Consider the following 16,637-nt stretch of genomic DNA (forward strand, 5'->3'; position numbering starts at 1 on the left):
ATCAAAGAAGTCTTTGAAATTTAATCCTTGACCACCATTGCAAAGGTTTCAAAAGCAAAATATAATGAATCCAAATTAGCTTGTTAACCCAAATGTGAGAGCTTCTAAGTTTTTTGGAAAGAAGAAGGAAGATCCTGATTGTCATGTGGCTCAATTTGAGACAAGGAGGACAGCCAATGGATTTAACCAAATCTATGGTGATCAGGTTAAGAAGCGATAGTTTGTAGCCACACTATAGGGAAAAGCCATGGATTGGTTTAGTAGTTATGGTATGGGAGCATTTAATACGTATGATGCATTGAAAACTGCATTTTTAAGCAGGTTTGGAAAGGATAAAAGGCCTAGAGATATTTTGAGGAAGATCAACAAAATCAAACAAAAGAATATGTTGGTTGAAGATTATGCTAAGAAGTTTAAGAACCTACTTAATAGGTTGGATGTTGCAGATGCACCATCAATAGAAATGCAGATTACTTAGTTTATTAAGGGTCTTCAAAGTCAGGAATCCTATTGCTAATGTGGAGCTTGGTCAAAATGACACCTTAGATACTATGATAAGAGCTGCTATGAGGGTTGAAAAGAGGTTAGGTACTTCTAGGTCAAAGACCTGGAAGGATGATGACTCTTTAGATTTTGATTCTAATTCAAGATTAGAAAGTGATACTAAAGAGGAGGAGAGTGACTACAATTCAAAATCAAAAGATGATTTTAGTGACTCTGATGATGATGAGTATAGAAAGAAGAAGCAAAAGAAGAAGAAAAGGAAATCGCTTTCAGCCAAGACCGAAAGTAAGAAGGCAAAAGATAAAACTAGGGAAATGACTGTGGAAAGTAAACTCGATAAGAAGATTAAGCAGATGTTGAAAGATTTAGGCCTTTCTGACACTAAGAAGAAAGACAAATATTGTGAAATTTGCCAAAGGAATGGTCATGAAACTCAAAATTGTTGGTACAATCCTAATGTCAAGATGGCACATCAGATGCTAATGATGTAGCCTAGGCCTATACCTATGCATCTAGCTACATTTAATCAAGTTATGTCTAACATAGTACCTTAGAGGCCCCTTAGGGGAGTGAGAAGAATGCAAGCAAGATAGTCTTGGGGAACTTTTTAGACACAACAACAAACTACTCAAACAAGAGCATGCCATTATTGTGGAGGTCAAGGGCATTTTGTTGGACCTAACTGTGAGCTTTGGGCAAGGCATAGGACTAAGAGAGGAATTCCAGTAGAGTAAGGTCTCACAATGACAGAAGACCTATAGGAGCATCTCATCCACAGCATCCACCTGCCCCTGTTGTAGAAATCCTCATAGAGCTTCCTGACCAAAATGAGCAAAGGCAGTCTTCGGAAGATTCAGATATTGTTGGTTATGGGAAAACATATTTTGAAACATCTCCCAAAGGGGCAGAGGATGTGTCAATAAAATTAAGTGTTGTAAGTTTGTGTGTTGCATGTGATTGTTCTAATTGTATTAAGGTTGAGGACTATCCTGATGAAACTTTGGTATTAGCTATTACTTGGAGTCAAGTAGGTCCAAAGCTTGATTAGCATGAATAGGAGAGGATAAGGAAAAAGGCCACAAGGCAAGTAAAGAAGTTGCAAATACTTGCTAAAAAACAATAATTTGAGCAATTTGATGATAAAGGGGATTCAAGAACTCAGATTCCTAAACAACATCGAGCATTTTCTTGAATAGCAGGAGTATTCTCTTGAACAACAGGATCAGTTTCCTGATCAGCAGGTATAGTTTTCTAAAAGTACAATTTTTTGAAAAGTTACAGCAAGGAGGTTCAAAAGACCTGTGTTCACTTAAATATATTTTAAAAATAGATAAAATAGTTAGCTCTTAATCAAAAGATTAGGGCACTTGGCTATTGGATTTAGGATTGCAGGAATGCAAGTACACAACTTGGAGAAGAAGAAGCTTAAGAGAGCACAACTCAAAGTGTATTGAATAGTATCAATAGAGAAGATCTACAAGACTAAGTATCCTCTAAAAGTGAATAGACATATATACAAGGCCAAGGGCACAAAACTTGAAGAGGGAAAAAAAGGTGCTCCAATGGTCCAAGTGTGTTCACAAACATCATTACTTAAATATGGTAACAAATCCTCCCTAGGAGTGATGTAGTGAATAAGAGCTAGCCCTCATGTATAGGAAAGTATTGTGCCTAGTGATGTAGTGAACAAGAGCTAGCACTCATGTAAAGGAAAGTATTATGCCTAGTGGGCTAGCTCAATGCAAAAGGGAAGAAAACCCAAATCTTTATAGAAAACTTTAAACTTCTCATAAGGCTAAGCCATTGTGAAAAGATCATCAAGGTTATCCTGTGTTGGCACATAGGCAAGCTAATCTTAATCTTGCCTTCAAAGAGTCTCTCCCTAACTTAAAGATAGTGCACCTCAATGTGCTTAGTACATGCATGGAACAATGGATTCCATGCAATTGTCAATGCACTCTAACTGTCAATGAAGTTGGTGGTGGTATTGTCTAATACCCAAATTAGCCAAAGAGGTATTTGAACCAAACACACTCAACCATAGTTATGAAAGCCGCATTTTACTCAACTTCACAATTAGAAGTGGCCACAATGGGCTGCTTCTTGCTCAACCATGATATCCATGAGTTGGCAAGCATGAATCAAAAATCGCCCATGGATGCATGAGTGTCATAATAGCCAAACTAGTTAGAATTTGAAAAAGGATGTGCCCTTGGGATAAAACAATCCAAGGTTCTAAGTAGCACTCAAGTAGTGAAAGATTTACTTTACTACTAACCAATGCTTCATGCTTGGGCAATGCAAAAACCTACCCATTTGTGAGATTGCAAACTAATGGCATGCCTCATTATGCACACATAAATCAAGCATCCAACATCCTATTAATAGAAAAAGGTATCAAAGCAATCTTTGGCATTTTGAGGGCTCAACTTCAAACCTATCTCCATAGGAGTAATGATAGGCTCACAATATTCAAGACCAAAACTTTACAATAATGTCTCAACATACTTTGACACAAATAAATACCTCCATCAAATTTCATAAATTGAATGTCCAAAGAATTATATAATAATAGGCCCAAATCCAACATATTAAAAGCTAATTTCAACTCAACTTTTAAATCAACAATGTGTCTCATTAGGACCAGTGAGTAGCATGCCATCAACATAAACCACAATTATTAGAAGCACATCACCCTCATGTTTGACATATCACATGCTTTGATGGGACTATTCTAAAAAACGCATGTAGCCAAGTATGTGTATATCTTCTCATACCAAGCTTAAGGTACTTACTTCAAACCATACAATATCTTTTTCAATCTACGCTTTGTTTGCTTGTCACAATACCACGAGGCTAAAAAATATCACTTCCTCATGTAAAACACCATTCAAATTTGTAGTTTTGATGTCAAATTGATGTACATTCTAACCATTATGTGGTGTTAATGCACAAATGCTACAAATAGTCATACAACAAGTGGAAGCAATGGTCATATCAAAATCTATACTCTTATATTGAGCATAAGCCTTTGCCACAAGTCTAGCTTTGCGGTGATCAACAATACTATCTAGCTTGTGGTTTGACTTGTAAACACACTTTGTACCAAGGCCTTCTTAACAAAGTGCAAATCACATAAGAACCAAGTACCATTTTTAATAATAGCATCATGCTCAATTTTGCATAACAATTATCCAATTTTCTAAAATTTGTCTCCTGAATGAGTATAACTAGCCAACAATGCATCCAGCTTATTGTCATGTAACTATGCATCCAACTTATTATCACATAATGTTTGTACTGTCTATTTTGTCATAGCCATAGATTATTAAATCTCTACTCTCTCATCAAGAAGTGTATCATTCACATTTGCACTGAAAAGAGACAATAAATTATCATAGATATTCATTTTATAACCTTGTCATCTAACTTCTCATGTTGTTGCAATGGTAGATAAACATAAGCTAGGCAACTAAAAACACACAAGTGGGTCACAAATGGCCTTTTACCATGCCAAGTCTCGTGATTGACTATAAAGCTTTACTGGGACACTTGCTAAGTACACAAACTACACATAAATTAGCTTCAAGCATGTGGCAAAGCTTGACTCTTAATCATGCATCATGTCATCTCCATGAGTGATCTATTTTTCCTCTCAACTGCATTATTTTGTTGTAGTGTATATGGCACTATACATTGGTGTTTTACCCCACATTTAGCCAATATATGCATTGAATTCCTTATACATTTACTCCCTCCCCCACCCTCCAAAATCAAAATTGAGAGTGTTTACTTTACATCTTAACAAATTTTCAAACACGCTAACAAACTGTTTGAAGCACAAAAACACTTCAGACCTAGCTTTTAAACCATATATCCATGCATGCATAGAGTAGTCATCAGTGAAAGTCACGAAGTTCAAGTAGTTTCCAAAAGGGGGTGCTTGTATAGGACCACATATATTATTATATACAAGCTATAGTTTGCAAATAACTTTCATTGAACCATCTTTTAAGAATGCACACATTGCATTCTACCTAATATGCAACTATCACAAATGTGTTTTCCACATGTCTTAGGAGTAAGTAATGAGGACACCATACCAAATTTCTATAGGTGCAATAGACTAGAAAAATTCACATGACTAAAATAGCATGCAAAAGTTTTGCATTTGAAACTGCCTACAAATATGCAATTGCACACACCATGTCTTACACACATTTTCCATAGTCATTGAACTTATATAACCCATGGCATAGTAAACCAAATGTAATAATCATATCACCACAAGAGAGATCATGATTGTACATTTGCCATCAATAAACTTCACAATCAAACCAATATTGATAAATGCAAAAATTGATAGCAAATTCTTTTTATCTCTGGTACATACAAAGCATCCATAAGTGTGAAAGACTACCATTAATAGTAGTCAATACAAATTTTCCAACTCCTTTGATAGGATAAGAGAAGTTTTTTTTTTGTAATGCGCTTTCCATTTCTCAAAGGTAAAAAATGTTTACAGCACCATTTCAAGGGGGGGTGCAGCTGGCTACAGTCAAGAAACAAAAGAGCTCAAGACATAGTTTCTAATTTCTTACAGCACAGTTTGAACACCCAATGAGTGGATTTCAATGTTCTGAGAACTAGAGAAACCTCTGCCTTTAGCTGATCTTCAATCAGGAGCCGATGAGCCTTCTGAAAAATAGTGTTGTTCCTTTCTTGCCAAATGATTTTCAAAATCACAGTAGATAAAAGTATAACCAGTCGCAAGGTAGCATCGTCCAATGATCCATGGTCTCCAAAAAAGACAGTAGCAAAGGCAAAGTCAAATCTGAGATTGAATCCTTTCAGCCATTTCCTCATTCTGTGCCACAGTGGCTGAATTGCAAGGCATTCCCAAAAAAGATGCTTCTCCTCCTCTTCATGTCTCTTGCAGAGGGGACATAGAGGGGAAACAGAGAATCTCTTAGTCAACCTTGATCTAAGTGGCAATTTTCTGAGTAATAGTCTCCATCTGAAGCAGTTCAGACGATATGATGGTGTGATGTGCCAAACCTTGAGGATCCTCCTTTGCCAGGTACAGAGTGATGCATGTGGACAATGTTTCCGCCATTTTTCACTCAGAATTAGAGCAATTGCCAGGGATAGAGGAGCATGATCCTTCCTGTCACGGCATTTTATCAGTTGTTTGTCAGTAGAGCTTGTTAATGCCAGCAATGGAGGGCAGGAGCAGACAAATGAAGACGTGGGCCAATCCTGTCTCAGACAGGTAAATAGTCTGCTCAGCCATAAAATGTCATTCTCCAAGAGCCCAAATTTGATCTTGATGTCCTCCAATGTAAGCCATCTATTTTGATCAGGCAGCCATAGTTGAGTCCAGTATTTGAGACCTTTAATTGACATTGACTTGGCAAGCGTACGATTGGCTAAAATGGGGGCAGCTGGGGGGTCAAATGCGAAGGCGTTATACTAGATTGATGAGGCTAGGGAATAGTCGCCTTTTCGACTAAATTTAGTGGACCAAGAGGCTTGAGAAGCTATTGATTGCTAGCTCCTGACTAGTGCTTGGGCTGTAGAGGACTGAGGAAGCTTGATAGGGTACTGGTAGCAGCACACAATATCTTGCCAGGCTACCCCAGCCCATCTTTGTCCTAAACCTTCTATCCATGTGGCAAGAATGACAGACCACGGTTGCCCTTGATTCATCCTGAGAATCAGTTTGAAAGTGAGTCTGTTGGCTTTATCCATCAAAGGCTCAATCCCTACACCACCTTCATCTCTCCTGGCGGTAACATAATCCCAACCAATCTGGGATATGCTGGTACCATTAGGCTTTCTCCAAAGAAACTGTCTTAACAGCTTCTCTATTAGGCCCCAAGATGCTTTGCTGAAGGAAAACAAGGATGCCATATAAACTATCAGAGAAGAAAGAACATTCTTGATGACCGTGAGCTTTCCAGCCAATGTGAGGGGGGCACTAAACCACTTAGAGACCTTCTCCTGTATTTTGCCCCCATACCATTGGAATCTTTGCCGTGTTGTCAGACCAACACCAATCGGTGCTCCTAAATACCTTACCACTTCACCAGGTCTGATAACCTTGAAGCCATACCCAAGCATCCACTCCTGGGGTCCCTCCAAGTTAAGAGGGAGAAACTCAGTCTTGCTCCTATTTATGATGGATGAAGACAGTAGAGCAAACTCATTGAAGGTGTCCATAAAGGCATCAACTGACTCTTTCTCCGCGGCCACTAGGGATGAGCTATCATCTGCAAAAAACTGTGAAGGTGAGCAAGTGCCATCTGGCAATGGCATGCCTTTAATAACCCCTTCCTGGACTTTCTTATCAATTGCACGGAGCAATGGATCTGTGATTAATGCAAACAGAAGTGGGGCGACCGGACAACCTTGCCTAATAGATCTCTTAAGAGGAAAAGGCGTGGTTAAGTTACCATTGATGCTGATGGCTGCTGTAGCATTCGTGAAGAGTGTTGTAATCATCCTGATAAAGGTTGGCCCGAATTTAAAGGCTTCAAGAACCTTCTTGATGAACACCCAATTGACTCTGTCATAGGCTTTATCTAAGTCAATGTTGACTAAGACAAAATCTGAGCTATGAGCAAGGGCCATGTCAATTGAAAGTACTAAATTTAATACAGCATCTTGTATTTTCCCGCCACTCACAAATCCATATTGTCTGACATGGACAATTCTTCCCAAAAGGCTCTTGATCCTAAGAGCCAGTGTTTTAGACATCACCTTATAGGTGAAATTCAACATGGATAATGGTCGCCAGTTGGAGGGTTTAGTGCGAGAAGGCAACTTGGGGACCAGTTTGATTAACCCCTGGTTGGCCTCTTTAAGCATATAGCCAGTCTTCCTGATGTAGTTCATCATATTCACCATATCTTGCCCACAGATTTCCCAGATTTTTTGAAAAAGTTCAGTTGGCAGACCATCAGGTCCCGGTGCCTTCCTAGTTTTCATGCAGGATACTGCAAGGTGAACTTTCTCCTGCGTAAAGGGATGGTCCAGCAGTAAAGCTTCTTCAGCAGAGATAGGAGAAATTTTTCCTTCTAGAAAGCTGCTTACCTTTGCATCATAATCACTCGGCAAATCAGGCTCTGTGCCGAGAATGGAGGCTAGATGCTTTTCAAGAATTCTTGCTATTGTGTGCTCATTTGTATGCATGTTCCTTCTTCATCTTCCATAGCAGCGATCACCTCCTTTCTTTGTTTGGCTTTGAGAGAATTGAAGAAAAAAGAGTTGGGGGCATCTCCATATACCTCCCATTGACCCCTCAGGAGCACCTTTGCAGTCTGCACTGCATACTGTTCTTGAGCCTTCAAGTATATCTCTACTTCTTTCAGCAGAGTTTGAGCAAAGGAGTCGTTAGGGCAGTTTGTTATTACATTGAGAAGTTGTTCCCGTATCTTAACAGCCCTTTCACCTTCTCGCCTCCTCCTAGATTCCAGTCTCTGTTGAGATATCGAGCTCCACTCGTGATACGCCAGGGTGACCGTTGTGTATTTATGTCACCGACTTGTCAGTTGCAGACGCGGTTGGTACACCGCCCATGAATAATAGCTACATGACAGCTATCCTTATCTACTCTAGTTCGTGGCTCAGTTAGTATGCCACCATAGTTAGTTGAGTTTGGTTTGAGACCCATATATAGGGTTCTTCTATTTCTTTGTATGAGAGTTCTTTTTGGCTTACACAACTAAGAAGAGAAAAACTATTTTCAGCCTCCACCCTTGTGTGTATTCCCCCATTGTGCAAGCAAGAAAGCTACAAGTGAGACTCCTTCCTTCTCTCCCACAATCTTGACATGGTATCAAAGCCTTGTTCGTGGTAAGGAGCTCAAGAAAGCAAGCCAAGCTCGCGGTGTTCTGGTAAGAGGAGCAGTGTTTCTTTCATTTTCTGTTTAGGGAGCAGATCTCTGCAGGTAGCACAGCCGAAAATTGCAGGAGTGCATTGTCTCAGGTTGAGACGCCCTTCGCGGTGAAGCAAGAGGGCAGTATATGCTGCGGGAAAGGGCTTTAGCCCTTGGCGACCCTGTTTTTTTGATTTGAGGCCATTTCGGGGCCTGTTTTGGAGGCGGAAGTTTTCTGCACGCACTCAGGAAAAGGCCCAGTTTTAAGCTGTGCGACCACTGTTCTACAGGTCGGTGAAAAGTTACCACAGAAATTGCATCGTATGCTTATGTGCAGAGACATTGGGAGTTACAGAATCATCCTTGGTTCCTGTTTATGCAAAATCGTCACTAGGAAGTGACTGTGTGGTCAAATACCACTTTCGTCAGTTTTGCAGATTTGCCCTTGTGAGGGTGAAACTGTGTTTTTTGCAGTGACAGAATTTTTTGCAGTGTTCTGTAATGGCGTCTGATTCTCTTTCACAGATTGTAACTGAAAAGCTTGACAAGAACAACTTCCAAGCATGGAAGTTTAGAATGACGAATTTCCTTATGGGAAAAGGATATTGGGAATTTGTTGCAGGAAATGAAGAAGAACCATTTCTTCCTGATGTTCCCAATCAACAGCAAATGCAGGCATTTAAAGCATGGCATGAGAGAGCCAGGAAAGTTATGTACTGGCTGTCTATCAGTATTTCAGACTCTATGATTGTGCATATTCAGGATGCAAGTACGCCAAAGGAGGCATGGGATACTTTGTCAAAAATGTATAGCACAAATACGCAAGCCAGGAAAATGCAGCTCAAGCAAGAGTTGCATAATGTGCAAAGAGAAAATATGAGTATCAATGACTACCACATGAAGGTGAAGAAAATTGCAGATGCACTTGCTTCCATTGGGTCGCCAGTGGAAGATGATGATTTAGTTTCTGTGACCTTGAATGGTCTAGGAAAGGATTATGCACAGTTTCGGACATCCATTTCAGTTCGTGAAAGATTTCCTGACTTTGAGGAGTTGATTGCTCTTCTAATTTCTGAGGAGCAGAGAAATGGTGGTGCATCTTCTTCAGGAGGAACTTCAAAAGAAGCTGTCTTCTACTCAAATGTTGGAAGAGGTAGAGGCAGAGGTAGAGGAGGCCGCTTTGGAGGCCGTGGTAGAAATCAGAATATGCAGCAAACTCAAGAAAACCAGTCCTATGGAGGAGGACGTGGTAACTCTAGAGGCAAGGGGAGCCAAAGAGGTCGTGGTGGATGGCAAAGAGGTCAAAATGCAAACAGTAATGTTGAATGCTACTACTGTGGTAAAATGGGTCATATGGCTAAAGACTGCTATAAAAAGCAGAATGACATCATGAATGGAAAACTGCAACAAGGGAATTATGCATCTTCTAGTAGACAGGGTGATGACAGAAATGAGCATTTGTTCATGGTGCAGCACATGAACAATTCTGTGACAAGTGCAGAAGAAAGCAATGATGTATGGTATGTTGACTCAGGTGCATCAAACCACATGACAGGTCATGCAGAATGGATGGAGGATGCAAGGAAAATGGAAAAACCAGGATTTGTGGAGACTGGTGATGATACTGCACATCCTATTGTGCAGATTGGAAAAATTCCTTTGTCTATGCAGGATGGGAAAAAGAAATACCTATCCGATGTATTTCATGTCCCGAATATCACCAAGAATCTGGTTTCTATTGGTCAAATGGTTGAACAGGGCTTGCAGGTCAGATTTAATCCTCATGGATGCTTTGTTGAGGATATGAAAAATAAAGGTCGCTTGATAGAAAAAGGAAAGAAGAAGGGCAGAATGTTTACGTTGGATGCAGACATGTCTGAATTGAGTGCAGCAATGTTTGCACATGGGACCGGCGTAGTTGCAGATATTGATATCTAGCATAAACGCATTGGTCATGTTAATGTACATCGACTTAAATCAATGCAGGCCCAAAATATTGTTGCAGGATTGCCTAAATTCAAGGTTGCAAAAATGCATAAGGTATGTGAAGCCTGTCAGTTTGGAAAACAGGCAAGGAAACCATTTCCTAGACATGTTCAAGAGAGTAAAAAGCCATTGGAATTAATCCGCTCTGATGTGTGGACTACTAAAGCTGCATCTCTTGGAGGCTGTCATTATTTTGTCACTTTTATTGATGACTATAGCAGAAAAGTTTGGGTGTATTTTATGAAGAAGAAAAGTGAAGTGTTTGGGCATTTCAAAACTCTTAAAGCTATGGTTGAAAAAGAAACAGGTCTGCAAATAAAATGCCTAAGGTTAGATGGAGGGGGAGAGTACCTCTCAAATGAGTTTGCAAGGTTCTTGCAGGAGCATGGCATAAAGCAGCAATATTCATGCAGTCATACCCCACAACAAAATGGAATTGCAGAAAGAAAAAACAGACATATTGGAGAGGTGTCTCGTGCCATGCTCAATGAAAAAGACCTGCCAGATTTTTATTGGGCTGAAGCAGTTGCTACAGCAGTCTACATAATGAACAGGACTCCCACTGCAGCAATACATGGAATGACTCCAGAGGAGAGGTATACTGGTAGGAAACCAGATATTTCTCATTTGAAAATTTTTGGTTGCATTGCCTATGTACATGTGCCAGATGAGTTGAGATCCAAGTTGGATCCAAAAGCTGAGAAGTGCATCTTTATTGGTTACTCTCTGCACCAAAAAGGGTATAGATGCTATAACCCTTCTACTCGTAAGTTTACAGTGAGCAGAGATGTTGTTTTTGATGAGATGAGTAGCTAGTATAAACCAGTAAATGTGATTGATGATGTAGATGCACAAAATGGTAATGCTGCACAGAATTCACAGCAACAGTCACAAAATATTAGTGGACCTGGAGCGTCCTCTAGCAGTGGTTCACATTCTTCGCCATGGACAGGCAGATTGAGATCAGGAGAATCTTCTCAAAGTAATGCAGATAGTGGTATGCAGGTATCACGAAAAGGAAAAGAGAAGGTTGATCAGCCCATGTTTGATGTGAATGTAGGTCACTCTTATGTGGATGGTGAATCCAGTGGCTCAGAACAGAGCATTGATGATGAGTTGGGTATTCCTTCTATTGTTACACCTGGAGTAAGGAAGACCAGGGATGTTTTGAGAGCACCTGGGAGTGAACCTACTTTGCGCAGGTCTACGAGAGCTAGGTATCCTGTGGATAGGCTAAAATATGATGGATTTACAGCCATTCACTATGCATATATGGTCAAAGTGATACATGAACCAGAACCCACTTCTTTTGAGCAAGCCATGGGAAAAGAAAAATGGGAGAAAGCCATGGATGAAGAAATGGATGCCTTGGAAGCAAATGCTACATGGGAATTGGTACCTTTGCCTAAAGGTAAGAATGCGATTGGCTGTAAGTGGGTTTATAAGGTGAAGCACAATGCAGATGGTTCTGTGAACAGATACAAGGCAAGATTAGTAGTCAAGGGGTATGCACAAACATATGGCATTGACTATGAAGAAACATTCAGTCCGGTTGCAAGGATGGCAACCGTAAGAGCAGTCATTGCTATGGTTGCATCAAAGGAATGGTCTTTACATCAAATGGATGTAAAGAATGCCTTCTTGCATGGTGACTTGCAAGAAGAGGTCTATATGGAGCAGCCACCAGGTTATGTGCATGATGTTCATCCTGAGTTTGTTTGCAGGTTGAAGAAAGCCTTGTATGGCTTGAAGCAAGCACCTAGAGCATGGTCTGACAAGATAGGACAGTATCTTGTCACTATTGGTTTTCAGATTTCCAAGGCAGATTTCTCACTTTATGTGAGAAAAACAGAGAAAGGTATTATGCTACTTGTCATTTATGTTGATGATTTGATCATGACAGGTGACAGTGATGAAGATATCCTTCATGTGAAAATGCTATTGAAGCAGAAGTTTGAGATGAAGGATTTGGGAGAGCTGCGTTATTTCTTGGGCATTGAGGTGATTAGATCACCAAGTGGGATACAGCTCTTGCAGAGGCAGTATGGATTGGACATGCTATCCAAATATGGGATGACAGGCTGTAAGCCTATTTCAGTTCCTTTGGAGCAGAATGTGAAGCTGAGCGCAGATGCAGGTGAGCTTCTGGAAGACCCTACTATGTACAGACGCATAGTAGGAAGCTTGATTTATATGACTATTACCAGGCCAGATTTGAGCTATGCTGTTGGATTGGTAAGTCAGTTTATGCAGGCTCCAAGGAAATCGCATTTGGATGCGGCTAGACGCATACTCAGGTATGTGAAGTCCACATTGCAGTATGGACTATTTTATGAGACTGGGGTTCAGATACAGCTGCATGGATACACTGATGCTGATTGGGCTGGTAGTATTTCTGATAGACGATCTACCAGTGGATATATGTTCTCTTTTGGGAGTGCTGCAGTCACTTGGAGCAGCAAGAAACAGCCTATAGTTGCCTTGTCGAGCACAGAGGCTGAGTACAGGGGTGCAGCAATGGCTGCATGTGAGGTAGCTTGGTTGCATAAGCTACTTTATGATATGCATCAGTCTACAGATGGGCTAGTTGTCATTTATTGTGACAACATGAGTAGTATACACTTGGCAAATAACCCAGTCTATCATGCTAGAACAAAGCACATTGAGGTGCATTATCACTATGTGTGGGAGAGGGTTTTACTAGGTCTTATTGATCTAGTTTATGTCAGCACAGAGGATCAGGTAGCTGATATATTTACGAAGGCATTGGGCACAGAGAAGCTGCGCAAGTTCAGAGACCTGCTTGGTGTGCAGGAATTGGGATTGAGCTCGAGGGGGAGTGTTGAGATATCGAGCTCCACTCGTGATACGCCACAGTGACCGTTGTGTATTTATGTCACCGACTTGTCAGTTGCAGACGCGGTTGGTACACTGCCCATGAATAATAGCTACATGACAGCTATCCTTATCTACTCTAGTTCGTGGCTCAGTTAGTATGCCACCATAGTTAGTTGAGTTTGGTTTGAGACCCATATATAGGGTTCTTCTATTTCTTTGTATGAGAGTTCTTTTTGGCTTACACAACTAAGAAGAGAAAAACTATTTTCAGCCTCCACCCTTGTGTGTATTCCCCCATTGTGCAAGCAAGAAAGCTACAAGTGAGACTCCTTCCTTCTCTCCCACAATCTTGACAGTCTCCTCCCGTGGTCTTTTGCCACCTTAGTCACAGCAGATAGACATCTTTGCCATCTGAAATCTGGGGGCAGATTCGGGTCTCTTGCCCTAGTCCAAGCCTGCTCCACTTTCTGCAGGAAATATTTATCCTCTAGGAAGGATACATTGAGGCGAAATGGAGGAGGGCCCCCTTGCGTCCTCCCTGTGATGACAACACGTCATGCAATCAGAATAGGCAAATGATCTGATGAAGTAATTTCCATAATTGTGCGGTAGGTAATTCTCCCACACATCCATCAGGCGCCCTGAGATGCATAGAACTGGTCAAGCCGACTCGCTTGCCAGGTATCACCCGTATGTCGGTTATGCCATATGTACGGGATGCAGGTAGTGCCTAGCGCCAGACATGCAACATCCTTTAATTCACACCTGAGCTCGAACATTTCCCACGCATCGATCTCTTCCTGAAGCATGCATCTTGAACCATGTGAGCAGTCTGTAGGAAGACAGGTCATGTTCCAGTCTCCTGCAACCAATGCAGGGTGTGTATTCAAAAGATCTTTGAGCATACACCAGAGTTTGGCTCTTTGCGCCGAGATATTGGCTGCATATACAGAAATAAGTAGGATATCTTCACCCCAGCAATCCACTTGGGCCGCTACAGCTGAACCATTTCCTACCTTCCATGCAAAGCGTGGTTTAAGCATGTCATGAACCAGGAGGATTGTGCCCCCTTTGCCTCTTCCCCTGAGATCCCAAAATACTGAATACCCTTCAATTACAAAGCCTGGTATTGCCTCTTCATCCATTTTAACCTCTTGTAGGGCTAAAGCATGTGGCTTATATCTCTTGACTATTCCATAGCATATCTGTTTGCGGAGATTAGACCCAAGGCCCCTGACATTCGAGGACATCATTTTAATCCTGGGGGACCATCTCGAGTGCTCAGGCCAAGACATCAGGGGCGTCCATGAACTCATGATCCCCAATAGGAGCATAGAAATTTCTGTCAACCAGTGGCTGTCGGGCAAGACGTTTGATTGACACCTTACCAGAGTTCTTGACTGCATTGCCCTTTTTCCCCTGAGTTTTGGGTGGTATGCTCTCCTTGTCGCTTGGCGGGCTGCCCTGGTTGCTCTTCTGGGCTTGAGCACTTGGTGCATTTGCCTTCTCCTTCGGACTCCCCTTGTTCGTCTGCAAGGTCTGTGCAAAATCAGATTCCTTCTGTTTTCCTTTTTCTTCTGCCACCCTAATGTTTCCTTCAGCAGAACCTGATGCGGGCTGTTGAGAGCTTTCAGCAGAAGTATTATGAGCTTCTTTTTTCCCTTCGGCATCTTTCCCACCTTCCATCCGCTGCGGACATGTCTTTGCAAAGTGTCCATTGGCATGACACAAATAACAAGAGTCAGGAAATGGGGAGAATTTGAGGCGGAGAGCAATCTCCATGCCTGAAGTATCCTGTAGCTGCAAGTATTCAGGGGGGTCAATACGGCGATCCCATAACACACAAAAACGATGGTCATTGCATAGCAACCCCCATGCATTGGTGACTTTTGGGGTATAGAGAACTTTGCCAAGGGTCGATGCGATCATTGCAAGTTCACCCTCCAGCCAAGGCGGTAAATCCAGCACAGAAACCCAAACCGGGCACTCGTGGAGCAAGACTCCTTTAGGAGAGAAAGTTGAGGACCAAGGAATAGTATAAACCAAGTTACCGCGATAGCCCACTGAGGAGGCCAGAAGCCAATCGCGTTCAGTCTTTGAGGCAAGAATAACAAGGTAAAAGCCTTTTTCCACAAAACGGAACTGCAGCAATGTTACTTTACCTTGATATGTACCTTCAAACCAGCGTGCAAATTCCTCTTCCATTGGTGGGCGACGCAGAAAATACAGGTAGGCAGCTGTAGTAAGCAGGTCAACGTACCTCTGCCGTACCTTGTCAAGCGAGAGGGTGATGGCCACTTTGTGAACTCTGGCGCCTTCCTGAATCTGGGCTTTGCATTCAGCGCTACGCCGTGACTGATCCAGACGGAGAGTCCTCTCTACTTCAGCCATGTCCAAGGCATTCGATTTCAGAGCCTGTCGTCGATAGTCAGGCTTCAGTTGTGTGTGCTCAACCTGCATGTCCTCCGTTCTCTTCCTCTTGGCTGAAGTCTCCTGCATGCATGTCAGGGGCGCACGTGTCTCATTAATGAGCCATGATGAGACCGCCGTCTCGTTAGAAGTATCATAATGAAAGGCTAGCTCTAGTACGTTCTCTCGTCAGTCCCTTGTCATTCACCGATCAAAAGCTCACCAATCTTAGGATAAGAGAAGTTATTGGCACATGTTGTAGTACTGCCCTTAAGAGTACGCACAAGAGAAGTGAAAAAATTGCATAAGAAGTAATATGCTTCATGGTACCACTATCAAAGTATCATACATTTGAATCCACAACAAATATGCAAGCACCATGCAAAGAAGGGTCATAAATGCATTGTGCACTAAATATCCATTCTATATCCTACACAACATTTATAGATTTTGACTTAGGAGAGGCATCTACAATAGCCTCACTAGCCTCTTTCTTCTTAGCAAAAGAAGTCAATTTAAAACTATCCTTAATGGCATGATCTTTTGCCTTATAATAGCTATAAAACATGTGACTCTCTTTTTTCTTCTTATCATTGTTAGCCCTCTTTGGCTGAGTAGTTTGAGTAGCATTTGCGAACTTCTACTTACTAGCACAAAAGGAAGCTTTTCCTTTATCTTCTTACTAGCCATAAAAGCTTAGTTCGCAACACACATATTGGACTTGTTTTGCCTAGATCATTCTTCTTGTAGAAAAGTAGGAACCAACTCACCAAATAACAAAGCATTTAGATTTCCTTTCATCTTCAAATGAAGAGTAGATGCAAAACTTATAAGAATCAAGAAGACTATTGAAAACAATATGCACAAGTGAATTGTCTGACAAAATCTCATCTATAGCAAATCAAGTACTCCTTAAGATTTTATCCTTATAAAAAAAGTGTCCATAAAGTCACATTTATCCATATCTTCACTTTGTAATTGCTTACCAAGTAAGTATTATGGACCTCATTTTTTCCTTGAC

Source organism: Lygodium microphyllum, chromosome 19 (genome assembly GCF_053477565.2).
Source record: "Lygodium microphyllum isolate KBCC chromosome 19, Lygodium_microphyllum_v1.1.10, whole genome shotgun sequence".
Taxonomy (NCBI): domain Eukaryota; kingdom Viridiplantae; phylum Streptophyta; class Polypodiopsida; order Schizaeales; family Lygodiaceae; genus Lygodium; species Lygodium microphyllum.